At 35.6% G+C, this 15223-nt stretch overlaps 1 pseudogene; it reads left to right on the top strand.

The window, feature by feature from the left end:
* Window positions 1-11613: 11613 nt before the first annotated feature.
* On the top strand, window positions 11614-14528 carry LOC142619606 (F-box/kelch-repeat protein At3g23880-like; annotated as a pseudogene).
* The last annotated feature ends 695 nt before the right edge of the window (window positions 14529-15223 follow it).

Below are 15223 nucleotides of genomic sequence, written 5' to 3' on the forward strand. Positions count from 1 at the left end.
TCGATCCTTGTAGCTCTCCGACAATAGCCCAGTCATTGAAGCTCACCGATGACGCCGATATTGATGCCGATATTGGGATTCTTGGCTCCGACGGGGCCGATACTGAGTCTCTTGGCTCCGATGAGGCCGATGAGCAAGCAACCACCTCTGATGGCGAAGATAATTTGCAGCGAGACATCCGATTGTTACTTTAGGAGCATTCCGGCAATGTTATCAAGAAATGGGGGAATTCAGACCAGTGGGTGCTTGAATTGAGAGACGGAAGGAGAGTGGCGGTTCCGATACAAATTTCTCTGCCACCGAGTGAAGTCACAAAGGTTCTAGAAGTGCAAAAACAGTTGGCTTTGGTTCCATTGAAGTGTTCTGACTCTTTGGAGGTGTCATCAGCTCAGTGTGAAGGGGATGAAGTACTTGTGGAGGACTGGGTTTCGGACACATATTCGGAGGTTGCTGAGTTACCTAACGAAAGGGGTTTGTCACCTATAGCGGTGGAACCGTTGGCCTTTTCTCTACCATTGGGCATGGAAGGATAGGAAATTGTGGGTCTGGAGAGTCCAGTAAAGAAGGAATCTTACTCTGACTGGTTTCAAAGTAAATTCAATGGGTTTGATAACATCCTGGGCGTATCATTAAAAGGTTTAGAAAATCAAGCAACAAATTTCTTGCTAGCTGTTGAGGCTGAATTGCAACGTAGGGCTGCTTTGGAGATTAAAGCACGTGAATTGAAGAGTTCAGGAGTGAGAGGTATCAGAGAGCTAAAAGGTCTATTCAGTTCAATTAATTATGGTTCTACTTCTTCTAGGCGGAATGGTACTAGTAGGGTGCGGGCACTATCTGTTTCTAAATGAAGTTGAAGATAATTTCTTGGAATGTCAGAGGATTGAATGGGGTTGAGAAGAGGCTTTAGATTCGTAATTTATTGCGTTCATGGAGGGCTGATATAGTATGTTTGCAGGAGACCAAACTTGAGTGGATCACTAGAGGAATTGTTTGAAGTATATGGGGTTGCCCATATGTAGATTGGCTTTACCTGGGTTCTGAAGGTGCTTCTGGGGGTATTGTTTTGATGTGGGATCGAAGGGTCGTGGAAAAAGTAGAGGAAGCAGTGGGGCATTTTTCTGTTTCGTGTAAATTTAAAATGTTGGGGATCAATTTGAGTGGGCGTTTACAGGTGTCTATGGGCCTAATTTAAATAAGAGGCGGATGAAAATGTGGGAGGAGTTGGCAGGGCTAATTAGTTGGTGGGATGTGCCATGGTGTCTAGGAGGCGACTTCAATATAATCCGCTTCCCTTCGGAAAGATTAGGGGCTGCAAGCTGTACTCGGGCTATGTATGAGTTTTTAGATTTTATCTCTCTCCATGGGTTGATGGATATAGCTATGGATGGGGGCCTTCATACTTGGTCCAATACTTCCTCCGCTTCTAGAATAGACCGATTACTTTTCTCTCCACTTTTGGCAGATCACTTCACTTTGTTCTCCCAAAAAAGGCTTTCAAGAGTACTTTCAGATCATTTTCCAATTTTGTTGGAGGGGGGAAGTCATCGGAGAGGTAAAACCCCTTTTCATTTTGAGAATATGTGGTTGAAGCTGGAGAATTTTGTTGACAAAGTGAAGGCTTGGTGGGCATCTTACTTGTTCCAAGGCAATCCAAGTTTTATACTAGCTAAGAAGTTGGCAGCTTTGAAATTGGATCTAAAAAAGTGGAACGAAGAGGAGTTTGGTAATGTCACTATTAAGAAACAGCATCTATGGAACAAATTGAATGATTTGGAAGTTAGAGAAGAGATTCAACCTTTAACAGTTGAGGAAAAGTTAGAACAAACTAATCTCCGTACGGATATTGAAAAGCTCACTCTCTTAGAAGAGATTAGTTGGAGGCAGAAGTCTAGGATGTTGCACTTGAGGGAGGGGGACGCAAATACCAAATTTTTCCATAGAATGGCTAATTCCCATAGAAGAAATAATGGCATTGAGAGCCTTATGGTAGATGGAAATTTGTCTTCTGATCAAGGCATGATTGCTAATTGTATTACTCAATTCTATAAGAAACTATACTCTGAGGAGCAAGTTGATAGACCTCTTCCAGAAGTATTGGTATTTCCAAGGATATCCGGTGATAATGTAGATTGGTTAGATAGACCCTTTGATGAGGCAGAAATTTTTGAGGTCATAAAGAATTTTAATGGTGACAAATTGCCTGGTCCAGATGGGTTTCCTATAGCTTTCTTTCAAGCTTGTTGGGGAATTCTCAAACCTGATCTTATGGCTGTTTTTAATCATTTTTATGTTAAAGGTCAGTTCGAGAAGAGTTTGAATGCAACATTCATCACTCTCATCCCTAAAAAAAATGCAGCAATTGAAGTTAAGGATTTTTGCCCCATTAGTCTTGTTGGGGGGGGGGGGGTTTATAAAACCATTGCTAAGGTCTTAGCCAATAGGCTTCGTACAGTCATGGAAGATATAATTTCAACCTCACAAAATGCTTTTGTGAGAAATAGGCAGATTCTTGACCCTGTACTTATTGCTAATGAGAGCCTTGACAGTAGATTGAAATCTGATTTTCCAGGACTACTTTGCAAATTAGACGTTGAGAAGGCCTTTGATCATGTAAACCAGAGATTTCTTATGCAGTTGTTAGAAAAGGGTGGTTTCTCTGCTAAATGGCGCCAGTGGATTTTCTTTTGTATATCTACAGTTCGTTTCTCTATTTTGATAAATGGCTCTCCTTGTGGGTTTTTTGAGAGTTCCAGGGGGTTACGACAAGGTGACCCATTATCCCCTTTGTTATTTGTATTGGTCATGGAAGCCCTTGGGAGGATGTTGGAAAAGGCTGCCTATGATGGTCACATGTCAGGCTTTAGTGTGAGTTGTGTAGAGGGAAGATCATTGGTGGTGTCTCACCTTCTCTTTGCAGACGATACTTTGATTTTTTGTGGTGCTAAGTTGGACCAGGTTCTGTTTCTCCGTATGATCCTCATTTGGTTCGAGGTGGTTTCTAGCCTAAAGATTAATTTGGGCAAGTCAGAGTTGGTTCCTGTTGGTATGGTGCATAATTTGGACTTATTGTTGACTGTTCTTGGCTGTAAACAAGGTACTCTTTCAATGAAGTATTTGGGTCTTCCTTTAGGAGCTAAATGCAAGGATAAGGCAATCTAGAACCCAATTCTGGAAAAGATAGAACGGAGATTAGCAGGATGGAAACGTCTATACTTATCCAAGGGAGGTAGAGTCACTTTAATTAAAAGCACTCTATCTAATTTACCTACTTATTTCCTATCTCTATTCCCTATTCCTGTTGCTGTGGCTAACCGAATTGAGAAACTACAGAGAAATTTCTTATGGGCTGGCATTGGAGATGAACCAAAATTCCATTTAGTTAATTGGGCTACTGTATGCAGTCCCATTGCTTCGGGGGGCCTTGGGATAAGGAAGATAAGACTTTTTAATGAAGCTTTGCTTGGAAAGTGGCTATGGAGATTTGGGATGGAGAGGACTGCCTTTTGGAGGCAAGTGATAAAGGTGAAATATGGCTGTGAAGGGGGTGGCTGGTGTACTAGGCCTGTTAATGGTCCATATGGTGTGAGTTTGTGGAAAAATATTCGTCAGGGATGACCTTCTTTTTCTTGCCACATTCTATATGGTGTTGGGGATGGGTCAAGAGTGAAATTCTGGCAAGACCATTGGTGTGGTGAGACTTCCCTTGCAGTCAGTTATCTGGAATTGTATAGATTTTGCAGAGACAAGGAGGCTAGTGTGGCTGAGCTTATGAAGCTTGATAATGGAGTCCTCTTTTGGAATGTAAGTTTCTTTAGGGGTGTGCATGCTCGAGAATCAGAGGCATTGGCTGGTTTTATGGATACCATTTATGGTGCTTCGGTGAAAGGATTTGGTGAGGATAAGATGTGCTGGAAACTTGATAGAGAGAAGGGTTTTCTGGTTAAGGATTATTATAGTCTCTTAGTGGGCTCTAATGATTGTTGCTTTCCTTGGAAGTGTATTTGGAAACAGAAAATTCCTTCTCGAGTTGCATTCTTTGTTTGGACTGTTGCTTTTGGGAAGTGCTTAACGATTGACAATTTACGAAAAAGGAAGATTTGGATATTGGATTGGTGTTACATGTGCAAGTGCAATGATGAATCGGTTGATAATCTTTTTCTCCATTGTTCGGTTGCAATGGATATGTGGGCAATGGTGTTTGGATTGTTTGGAGTTAGCTGGGTGATGCCACAATCTGTAGTGGGGCTATTAGCATGTTGGCAAGGCAGATTTGGTTGTCATCGAAATGGGCATATATGGATGATTGTTCCACATTGCTTATTGTGGTGTCTTTGGAGAGAGAGAAATAGCAGGTGCTTTGAAGATAAAGAGAGATCAATTTCAGACTTGAAGCTATTTTTCTTTAGAACCCTTAGAGATTGGTTGACTGCTTTGCGGAACCAATCATTTTTATCTTTTCTTGATTTCTTAGATTCTTGTAATTTTTGTTCTTGATTGTTTAACCCTTGTACACTCCCTGTGTACTAGGGTGTTTCATTTTTTGATATCAATAAACATCTTACTTATCAAAAAAAAAAAAAATTTAGAATGAATGTTAGAGGTTTTCTAAACTCATCAAGTTTGAGGTGGGTTGTGTTTCTCATATTCGCTTTTGGCTTGATCCCTGGGTGATCCTTAAGAGGGCCTTTCTGGCACCGTTTTGAATTGCCCTAAATAAGGACACTTATGAGGTACACTAATGGAGTTATTTACTGGGACATTCTCTTCACCAGATCGGTCCATGATTGGTAGATGGAGATTTTACAATATTTTCTTGGCCTTCTCTATTCCCATAAAATTGATAGAGCTAGGAATGACCAGATTTGTTGGATTCCTGCTAGGAGTATTTTTGAACTTAAGTCCTACTGCAAGGCCTTCACCGATGAAAACCTTCATAGAGCCTAGAATGAGAATGTTCGTTATTTTTTCAACTTGAAAAAGTAAAAAATAATAAATGTGAGTTGCTAAAATTTATTGTCTGAATTGAAACTTTTCGCATCACACATGTTACAACCATAATTGACAAATAATTAATTTGGCCCCAGTTTTTGTTCTATTTGAAAAAAGTTAGTTTTAGTAGCTTTTTAAGTATAATTGACTACTCATTTGCTCTTTTAGAGCTTGACGTAGTTGGTGAAAATGAGAGAACTTAGAAGAATTTGGGGAATTTGGGAAAAGGATGAAGGGAAAGTTGAAAAAGAGAGAGGAAGTCTAGGAAGCACAGACAAAAAATAAAATCCTTTTTTGCAGGACGGGATTTTTTGTGATTAGAAAGCCAAAAAATAAAATCCTTTTCTCTCTCTCTCTCTCTCTCTCTCTCTCTCTTTTCAAAATAATTGTTAGGATAAGTGACTATATAAATTTATTATAATTTAATAAATCTCCTATTATTTTAAATAATTGGTATATACAAATCTGTATGTGCTAGCGCTTAGTTGTATATTTTGCTCGTAATCAGTGTAAACCTGGAAAAAGAAGAAAAAGAAACCTATTAAAAGAGATTCAAAATAATATAAAATATAATTATTTAAAAAAAATTAATATAATAATATTCTTAAATTAGTATAATTAAAAAAAAATTTGTTAGGTTATTAAATACTAATATAGAATACATAATAAAACTTCTTTTAAATTTGTAGGAACTCTTGGTTGTATAATAATAAAATAATCCTATTTAAATTGTGAGCAAGATAGGTCCAGGACTACGTATATATATACATATTGGGCCGGAGGCCCAATCCGAGGATGTTAAGCAGTCCAAGGACTGATAAATATCTTACTAAGGATCCGTGTTGGTATATAGGGAGGTAAAGTCTGATCATGATCATCCGAGAAGGTGGTCCGAGGAGGAATACTTCCTCGGCTCAGCTAAGTGGAGGTCGGAATAGAAACTACGAAATATCTAAAGGGAAAGCTGCTACCACTGCATTAAATGTCCTACAACTAACTTTCTGGCCGCATTAATGAAGAAGTGATGTCTGAGTAGTATGACTCAGCCTTACAGCTGTTTCCAAAGGCTTCAGGAAGGGATTGATGTGACAAGAATCCGAACAAACAAACTGATCCATACGTGGAGGTTAGAGAGAGAAGAAAGAATGATATAAAAGGTAGAAGAAACCCTAGAAGAGGGGGATCAGAGAAAAAAAGGAAGGAAAAACACTATAGACTTTATAAGAATATCTGTAATCTGACTTTAAGAGAAGGAAATATAAGAATCGATCTCCTCGATTTGAGTCCAATGACAATTTTCACTATACAAACTATTCCATCTTCATCATACTGTAATCATGGCCCATTGTCATTGTGATCTAAACTCATTAGAATCTAGATTTCTAACACACTCTCTACAAATTCATTGTATTGGGCTTTTTGAGTCTATTCCCTTCCTATTTTGGGCTTGGGTGCAAAACATGTCCTTACATAAATTATATAAAATAAATAATAAAGTGATTTTTGTTGTATATTTTGCTGATGGAAGATGAGAGTAAGAAAGAGAAGAGCACTCTGTTGAAGTTGAATTTAAGATGTAGGAGAGCTGCATTATTGAAAAGATTTTTTTTTTTTTTTTTTTTTTCCACAGAGAGAAGAAGAGCTGGACTGCTTTGAAGAGGAAGTGGACTCAAAGATGGAAGGTGGTTAGAGCTTTGATTAGATGAATAGGGTATTTCTACCGAAGATATTGACAGTGGTTACCATCAAAGCAGCAGCAACATAAGAAGTAGAAGAAGCCTTTGCTCGGAAAGTTTGGAAGCCTATTCAAGAAGGATGGGACTAGCAACCATAGGTATAGCGGTTGACCAGTTTGGCCTAACTTGTGCCTTAATAGCAGGCAAGTATAATTGGTATCAATTTGCACCTAAACGTGTTTGCTTCATTGTTTATGCTTCCAGAAAGCAGAATAGGATAAAGAAATGATGAGGTTTGTATTATCAATTTTGTTTTTCCTTCTATCTCTTTTGATTTTTGATATGCGATTCCTCATGTGGGACAGTATCTTGTATGTGATGGAGATTTTTTTTCCTTCATTTTTATTGTGTTCACTGCCCTTGTTATCTAGATTGTATGAATAGGAGTGGTAATTTGAATTTCTATCTTTTATGTACTGCTGCTCATTGTCTTTTCTAAATGGATATGTTGTTGCCAATAGCTGGAAAATTTTATTTTGATGCGTGGTAGTTTATTAAATGGATAAATCACATATCATATCAGCTATCACTGTTAATTGTTGCAGAGTCTAGACTTCATTACTGCATAGAGATTTGCTGTTTGCAAAGGGAATCACACAATTTGCTTCTTTTGCTGGAATTGAATTTCATCTGATATGGAAACAGTCTTATGAATCTAGCCAACTTTGCCATTTTGTATTTGATTGAAGTATGCCAACAGATTTAGGAAGTGAATTTCTATATTGCCAAATTCTGATGTGTCATGCATACGTTTAATTGTAGGGAAATTGCCGTCATCTCCAATTGATTAACACTATCATATGGTAGGGAACTCCACTTACCTTGCAATTGTAACATCTTAAGATCAGGATGGTGGCCTAGTTGCATGTCAGACTCAAAATGTTGCCAACTTTTTGTTGTTGAAATTTGATGAGAATATCTCCGTGAGTTGTTGAGCGTGAAACAAGCATGAGGGCTTCCTTTGTTCCCAACATATATGTGATATTCCACAAACCTTGTCTTTTGTACGCCTTTCCATGTATTGGAATGCTGATTGCCTAAGTATTGGCGTCTCAAATGGCTGTATTTCATAAGTTGTAAAACTAAGAGTTCTGCAAGCACTTAACGTAGCAGAAGTTATAACTTGATAGGTTTGACTTTAAGCATTAAATTTTAACATCTTGAAGAATTGTGTCCAATTCCCAACTGGGTAATGGTTTTTTGGTTTGCGTGTGCATCCATGCAGTTTTTTTGTTCTATTTATGGTCAAATTATCCAAGCCCATCTCATAGGTTCTCAACATAGCCCATTGAACAATATTTGTTTCTACTTCTTTTGTCTTGGAAACAGGAAAGAGCATAATACTAGTGCAAATGCTTCAATCAGCTCCTTACCCCCAAAGCTATGCAGGTTTGTTTTCCCCAATTGCTGCATCATAGGGAATTTGCTTAATGCTTGTCTCCCAAAAAGCCTATTGAAAGTCCTAATATCATTTGAGTATATTCCTACTTGACATATTTTTCGTTTGTTAGTAAAGTTTTGCGGTTCACCTAAAATAAAAAAAGAAAAAGCCAGGTAAGTTGAAAAAAATGCCCTAATATAAACTAGCGCAAAAAACTTTAAACAACAAAGATTTGGAGTTAAAAATCTTATAGGTCAATGATAACTTCAAATGAAACGAAGATTCTTTAAAATGTTAAAAAAAAAAAGTTGAAATTTAAACATTTCCAAAGTTCATTATTTATTTTTTCTTTTTAGAAATTGGAACATTTGGCTAGATCGCAATAAATTAATTTTCCAATAATTAAGTACCTCAATATCTCAAATTGTTCACGACATTATCCATTATACTTGTGAATTTTACTATTATTCTTATAACACAAATCTTCTATGTAGAAACAATCAAGCTGGATTTCATGGTCTCCTTCCCATATATGGCCATCAGAAGTGTTAAGTTGGATATACATGACAGCTCTAAAGGCAACCATAATTCTTTGGGAGCTGGCAGTATAATTAGAGATTATTTAGGTCATTAGATTCTCATTTGTTGGATTAACATAGAATATTCAACAAGCAGTATTGTTAGCCCAACAATTTTAGAGAGATTGGCAGAGGACATGGTAGAGGTGATTGGTTGTGGAACAATGCCATGAGTAGCACACACCTTTGGATTAATGGAGTTTATTTTTGATACGTAAGTGTATTGATAATTATGGAATAATCTTTGTCTAATTATAAAGGAACTCTTCATCTAGTAATTGTTACGATAAGTTTTCAATTTATAATGTCTACTCCATAATGATTACTCTTATTCAAGAGATAAAACATTTTATCATTTTTTTTAGAAGAAACATTTTACCAATTAGGTTAACTGTATCTCACGTAATTATAAAGGGTGTATTTGGTATAGATTATTTTTATTGATTTATTTTATTAAAAAATAAGTTAGATAAAACTTATAAGATGAATAACTATGGTAGGCAAATAGACGTTCTAACCTTAAAATAAAAATAAAATAAAATAACTAACTAGGCTTAACTATGCTTTTGGTCCTCGACTTAGGGTCAGTTTAATCTTAGTCCCTCAAAAAAAATTTCCTCGTATAGTTCCTACTCTTTTTAAGTAGATTTCAATGTTAAAATTTTAAAACATATATAAAAAATATTTTCCTTCATTTTCTTGACAACGAAACAATATGAAAACTATTTAAGATGAGATAAAAGCTCCAAAAATTCAGCCAATTAATTACTAGAAACTAAAAAGCCTATTTAAGGAATTCCAGTGTTGCTCACAGCACAAACACTCTCCTCTCTTCTGATGGAAATGCCACAACCTAGGTGCTCTTCAAACATTTGATCGTCATAGAAGCTGTTGAAGCACAATTAAGTTTGTAAACTTTTATATCATATGAATATGACTGTAGGTCTACTTGGCTGTTGTTGATTTTTTTTAATATAATTATTTTATTTTATCTTTTGTTTAGAAAAAGATAAAAATGAAAAGGCTTGTAAGTTGAAATAAATTTCTAAATATACTCTAGCATAGAAAATTTGGGTTTGCATTTCACACTCTCACTTGTTATATGGAAGGGCAAAAAAAAAAGTTAAAACTATAATTTGAAATATATTAACGATAGAAGAAGACATTTTCAAGTCATCCTCTTTACTCTTTCGCTCTTTACAGGGTAAATAGGGAAAAGAAGATGAATAGTGACTAGTTCATTTGGCATGAAATAATTACTTCTAGACTTCTATGATTCTTTTGTGTTGACAACATTTTTGTCTGATGTCATTCTAACATGATTATGCATCTTATATGTTCTTCCTTGATCCTTATAATTTATTTTGGCTCTTTGGAACATTTGGGTAGTTCACAACCAATTGATTTTCCAAAAATTAGACAACTCAATCTCTCAACTCATTCTCGAAGAGAATTTTACTATAATGCTTATAACACAAAAGTTTCACTCACTAGACAACTAAGTTGGATTGCATGGTTCCCTCCCCTGATTGGCTATTGCAAGTCATAAGTTAAATACAGATTGCAGATCCAAAGAAATCCATGATTCTTTGGGAGCTAATGGTATTATCAAAGATTAATTTGGATATTTGATTTTTGATTTCTTGATTAACATACTATGTCAAAACCATTTTTGTGAGATTGGTGGACATGGTGGAGGAGATTAACCGTGGAACAATACCATGAACAATACAAGTGTGGATTAATGGGGTTTATTTCAATATTTTAATAGATTGATGATGTGAAATAATTTGGTTTTATTAAAAAAAACAACTCTTCATCTAGTAATTGGTTGTCAATTTGGTAATTACTATTTTCAAACATGTTTCAATGATATTATTACTGTCATCTACTAATAAAAAATGTTGGTGTAGCTAATAAAACATTTACTCTATATTTGTTAGCTTCATTATAATAAACAATTCCATGTTAGCTTGGAAAATAAAAACCACTTCAACTAAAAAAGATTTACTCAACAAGAACTAAAATCTCCATCCTCTTCGGTATTAATAACCAAACAGTATGAAAGCAATTTAAAATAAGATCAAATATCAAAAAAATCAACCAATTATAAAATTTTCTTTCTTCTCATTTTTCAACTTTTGTTTCTATTTCTTCATATTTACAAGGATGCAAGGACGGAAACCAAATCACGAGGGAGAAAAGCACCTCAGAGGAGATAGCCTTATATTCTATTCTCTTATGAGATTATGAGGAAAGGCGAAGAATAGGAGATTGCAAGAAACAGTGGCGGCTTTAAAAATATTTTTCAAGGTGGTCATTATTGACCAAAATTTAATAAAAAGGGAACTTCGTATATTGACCAAAACACACACACACACACAGTTTGACAAATTTCTTATGGGAAATCTTTGCATGATAGTCTCATTATTAATGTTGCAATTACATCTCTTTCAAAATTTAGTTAGATAAAAAATTTATTGGAATTTTTCTTTTTGTTTGTAAGTACAAGGTATATAACGTAGCTATATATTTTGAAAATTTAATTGTTAAATTGCATGTTCTTTATATTCTTAAAACACATGTCAAGTTTTATGTCAATCGGATGTTATCTATTATTTTAGACCAATAATCACACTTGAGGTAAAAAAGAGATATAATTTAAAGGGAAATGTTAACTAATGTCCTAAAAAAATCATTTTTAAAAACATTTTATTAAAAGAATGTTTTTAATATTTTTAAATATTTTCTATAAAAATTTTGTCAAAACTTTCTTATTACGACTTATTGACAATTATCTTAAAATTTACAACAAAAAAAAATTACCTTAAAAGTCATTTATTAACCTAACCACTTTTTAATAATTTACGTAGTTTAATAAATGAAAGGAAGTGAGTGTAAAAAGAAAAAAGAAAACAAACAGTGAAAGGGTTGGATCAAAAACACACAATCTCTTTCTCTTCCATTAGAAAATGTCCCAAAGGAAAGAAGCACGACCACGGATGATCCTCCGACGTAGGACGAAGCATGATCTCCCAGAGGAAATCGTGTTGGAAATCCTAGCAAGACTACCAGTCAAATCCCTACTAAGATTCAGGTGCGTTTGCAAAACCTGGTACTCTTACATCACCAACCCCAACTTCATCTCCACCCACTTGCTGTGCTACAACAATCATGATGCTGGTTATGTCATACACATGCCCAAGACTACTGTTCACATGGCTCATATTCATCGTCCTCACAGTCAAATCTGTACGCTCGCTTTGGACCGCACCTTTGAAACCATATCCGAGTTTAGAATTCCCTTCACTTTTCAATCTGGGTATCCCAATTTAGTGGGTTCTTGTAATGGCATATTATGTATCACTGATTTTGTCGCAATAAAGTCTAACGATGTATATTTGTGGAACCCTAGCATTAGAAAATTTAAGAGGTTGCCTAATACTTGCTTGACCCAGTTAAGTTATACTGTGGTACTCGGATTTGGGTATGATTCCCTGAATAATGACTACAAGGTTGTCAGGTTATCTTGGACTTGTACCAAATGGGTGCCTCCCCCTAAGGTTGAGGTGTACTCTTAAGTTCGGATTCATGGAAAAGAGTTGAACTTGGAATCTCCTGGAGACCCAATGTTATGCTCTACGGTTTTAATGGTATTTTGGCATTCCCATTTGTTAGTGGACATTTGCATTGGATGATAGGAATGATAAAAGAAGGAGGTGGGCAAGAGAGGCGTTATACTTCTATGATTTTGTCATTTGATGTCAATAGTGAGAAATTCAAAGAGCTACCACTGCCTGATGATGAAGAAAGTGGTATTGTGCCGAAATGTGTTACATCGTTCAAGGGGAAACTGGCTTTGATTAAATTTGAACATGCATTTAGCGAGCTATGCTCCATATGGGTGATGAAGGAGTATGGTGTGCTTGATTCCTGGAATAAACTTTGCGTTCTACCAATTGAAAATCCTACTGCTTTCATTGGTTTCACCAAGTATGGTTTACTTCTAGTTCGAAATAGGTCTCGCTTGGTCTCTACCAACAGTGAATTAGAGAGGAAAGTTAACTCTGTTCTAATTGACCCTGAAGCTCTACATGAGAAGGAGATTAGTAATCAAATTGATTATCTTTTAGATGTAGCTACTTACATGGAGAACCTTGCCTTACTTGATGGAGAAAACGTGGTATCTTACTGAGAGGATGGTGCTGGGTATAACAAGCAACTTCTTCACAGGTATGGATGAATTGAAACCCTTGTCATGCTTTTACTGGTTGACCAAATTTTTGCTCCAGATTTATATGATCCTTTTATGGTTGTGGCTATTATATATTTGTATTTGATATTGTTGTTGTTTTTCGTTTTTTTTGGTGTGATCATAAGTATTTGATATTGTTTGTGATTGATTGTTGTACACATAGTGATCAAATAAAAATATTGAGCTAGCATAACCTTTTGCTTGTGTGTCCGTGATGTAGTGCTAAAAAGAACTCATTAGAGTTATCTTGTTCTTTTTATATTTTTTTTCTTAATAGTTAAAAAAGAAATGGCAAAAGAGTAGAGGAGGAATAAAAAGGAAAAAGATGGTAGAGGAAATGTTGTCTTCTTGGAGGGGGAGGTCTGGTGGGGGAAGTAGCAGGGGACTTGGAATGCGATCCCCTGGTGTCTCATGTGTTATTTATCGAGAGAAAGGAAACCTATTAAAAGAAATTCAAAATACTATAAAATATATATATATTTTTTAATTTTGATATAATAATATTTTTATATTATAAAAAATATGGAAGGTTATTAAATAATATAGAATACATAATAAAACTTCTTTTAAATTTGTATAAACTCTTGGTTGTATAATAATAAAATAATGCTATTTAAATTATATAAAATAAATAATGAAGTGATTTTTGTTGTATATTTTGCTGATGGAAGATGAGATGAGAAAGAGAAGAGCACTCTGTTGAAGGTGAATTTAAGATGTAGGAGAGCTGCAAGATTGAAAAGAATTTTTTTTGCCGGAGGGAGAAGAAGAGCTGGAATGCTTTGAAGAGGAAGTGGACTCAAAGATGGAAGGTGGTGAGAGCTTTGATAAGATGTAGCAGCAGCACCATAAGAAGTAGAAGAAGCCTTTGCTCGGAAAGTTTGGAAGCCTACTCAAGAAGGATGGCACTAGCAACCATAAGTATAAAGATTGACCAGTTTGGCCTAACTTGTTCCTTAATAGCAGGCAGGTATAATTGGTATCAGTTTTCTCCTAAATGTGTTTGCTTCATTTTTTATGCTTCCAGAAAGCAGAATAGGATAAAGGAATGATGAGGCTTGTAGTATCATTTTACTTTTTCCTTCTATCTCTTTTGATTTTTGAAATGTGATTCCTCATGTGGGACAGTATCTTGTATTTGATGGAGATTGTTTTTTTTTCCTTCATTTTTATTATGTTCATTGCCCTTCTTATCTAGATTGTATGAATAGGCGTGACAATTTGAATTTCTATCTTTGATGTACTGCTGCTTATTGTCTATTCTAAATGGATATCTTAGTTGTTGCAAAGAGCTGCAAAATTTTATCTTGATGTGCAGTAGTCTATTTAATGGATAAATCACATATCGTATCAGTTATCTCTGTTAATTGTTGCAGAGTTTAAATATCATTACTGCATAGAGGCTGTTTGCAAAGGGAATCACAGAATTTGCTTCATTTGTATTGCTGGAATTGAATTTCATCTGATATGGAAACAGTCTTATGAATCTCCAACTTTGCCATTTTGTATTTGATTGAAGTATGCCAACTGATTTAGGAAGTGAATTTCTGTGTTGCCAAGTTCTGATGTGTCATGCATACGTTTAATTGTAGGGAAATTGCCTTCATCTCCAATTAATTAACATTATCATATGGTAGGGTTCGCCCACTTACCTTGCAGTTGCAACATCTTAAGATCAGGACTGACTCGAATATATATGGTAGCCTAGTTGCATGTCAGACTCAAAATGCAAGGAAAGCTTTTTATTTTTTTATGAAATTTGAAGAGAATATCTCTGTCAGTTGTTGGGCATGAAACAAGCATGAGGTTTTCCTTTGTTCCCAACATGTATGAGATATTCCACAACCTTGTCTTTTGTAAGGCTTTCCATGTATTGGAAATGCTGATTGCTTAAGTATTGGTGTATCAAATGGCTTATTTCATAAGTTGAGAATCTAAGAGTTCTGCAACATCGGCACTTAACCTAGCAGAAGTTACAACTTAATATCTTTGACTTTAAGCATTTAATTTTAACATCTTGAAGAACTCCCAACTGGGTAATGGTCTTGGTTTGTGTGTGCATTTGTACAGTTGTTTTGTTCTATGGTCAAATTCTAAGCCCACCTCATAGGTTCTCAGCATGGCCCATTGAACTGCATTTGTTTCTACTTCTTCCGTCTTGCAAACAGGAAAGAGCCTAATACTAGTACAAATGCTTCAATCAGTTCCTTACCCAGTTACTCCCAAAGCTAGGCAGGTTCGTTTTCCCCAATTGCTGCATCTTAGGGAATTTGCTTAATGCTTT

Source organism: Castanea sativa, chromosome 12 (assembly GCF_040712315.1).
Source record: "Castanea sativa cultivar Marrone di Chiusa Pesio chromosome 12, ASM4071231v1".
NCBI classification, from domain to species: Eukaryota; Viridiplantae; Streptophyta; class Magnoliopsida; order Fagales; family Fagaceae; genus Castanea; species Castanea sativa.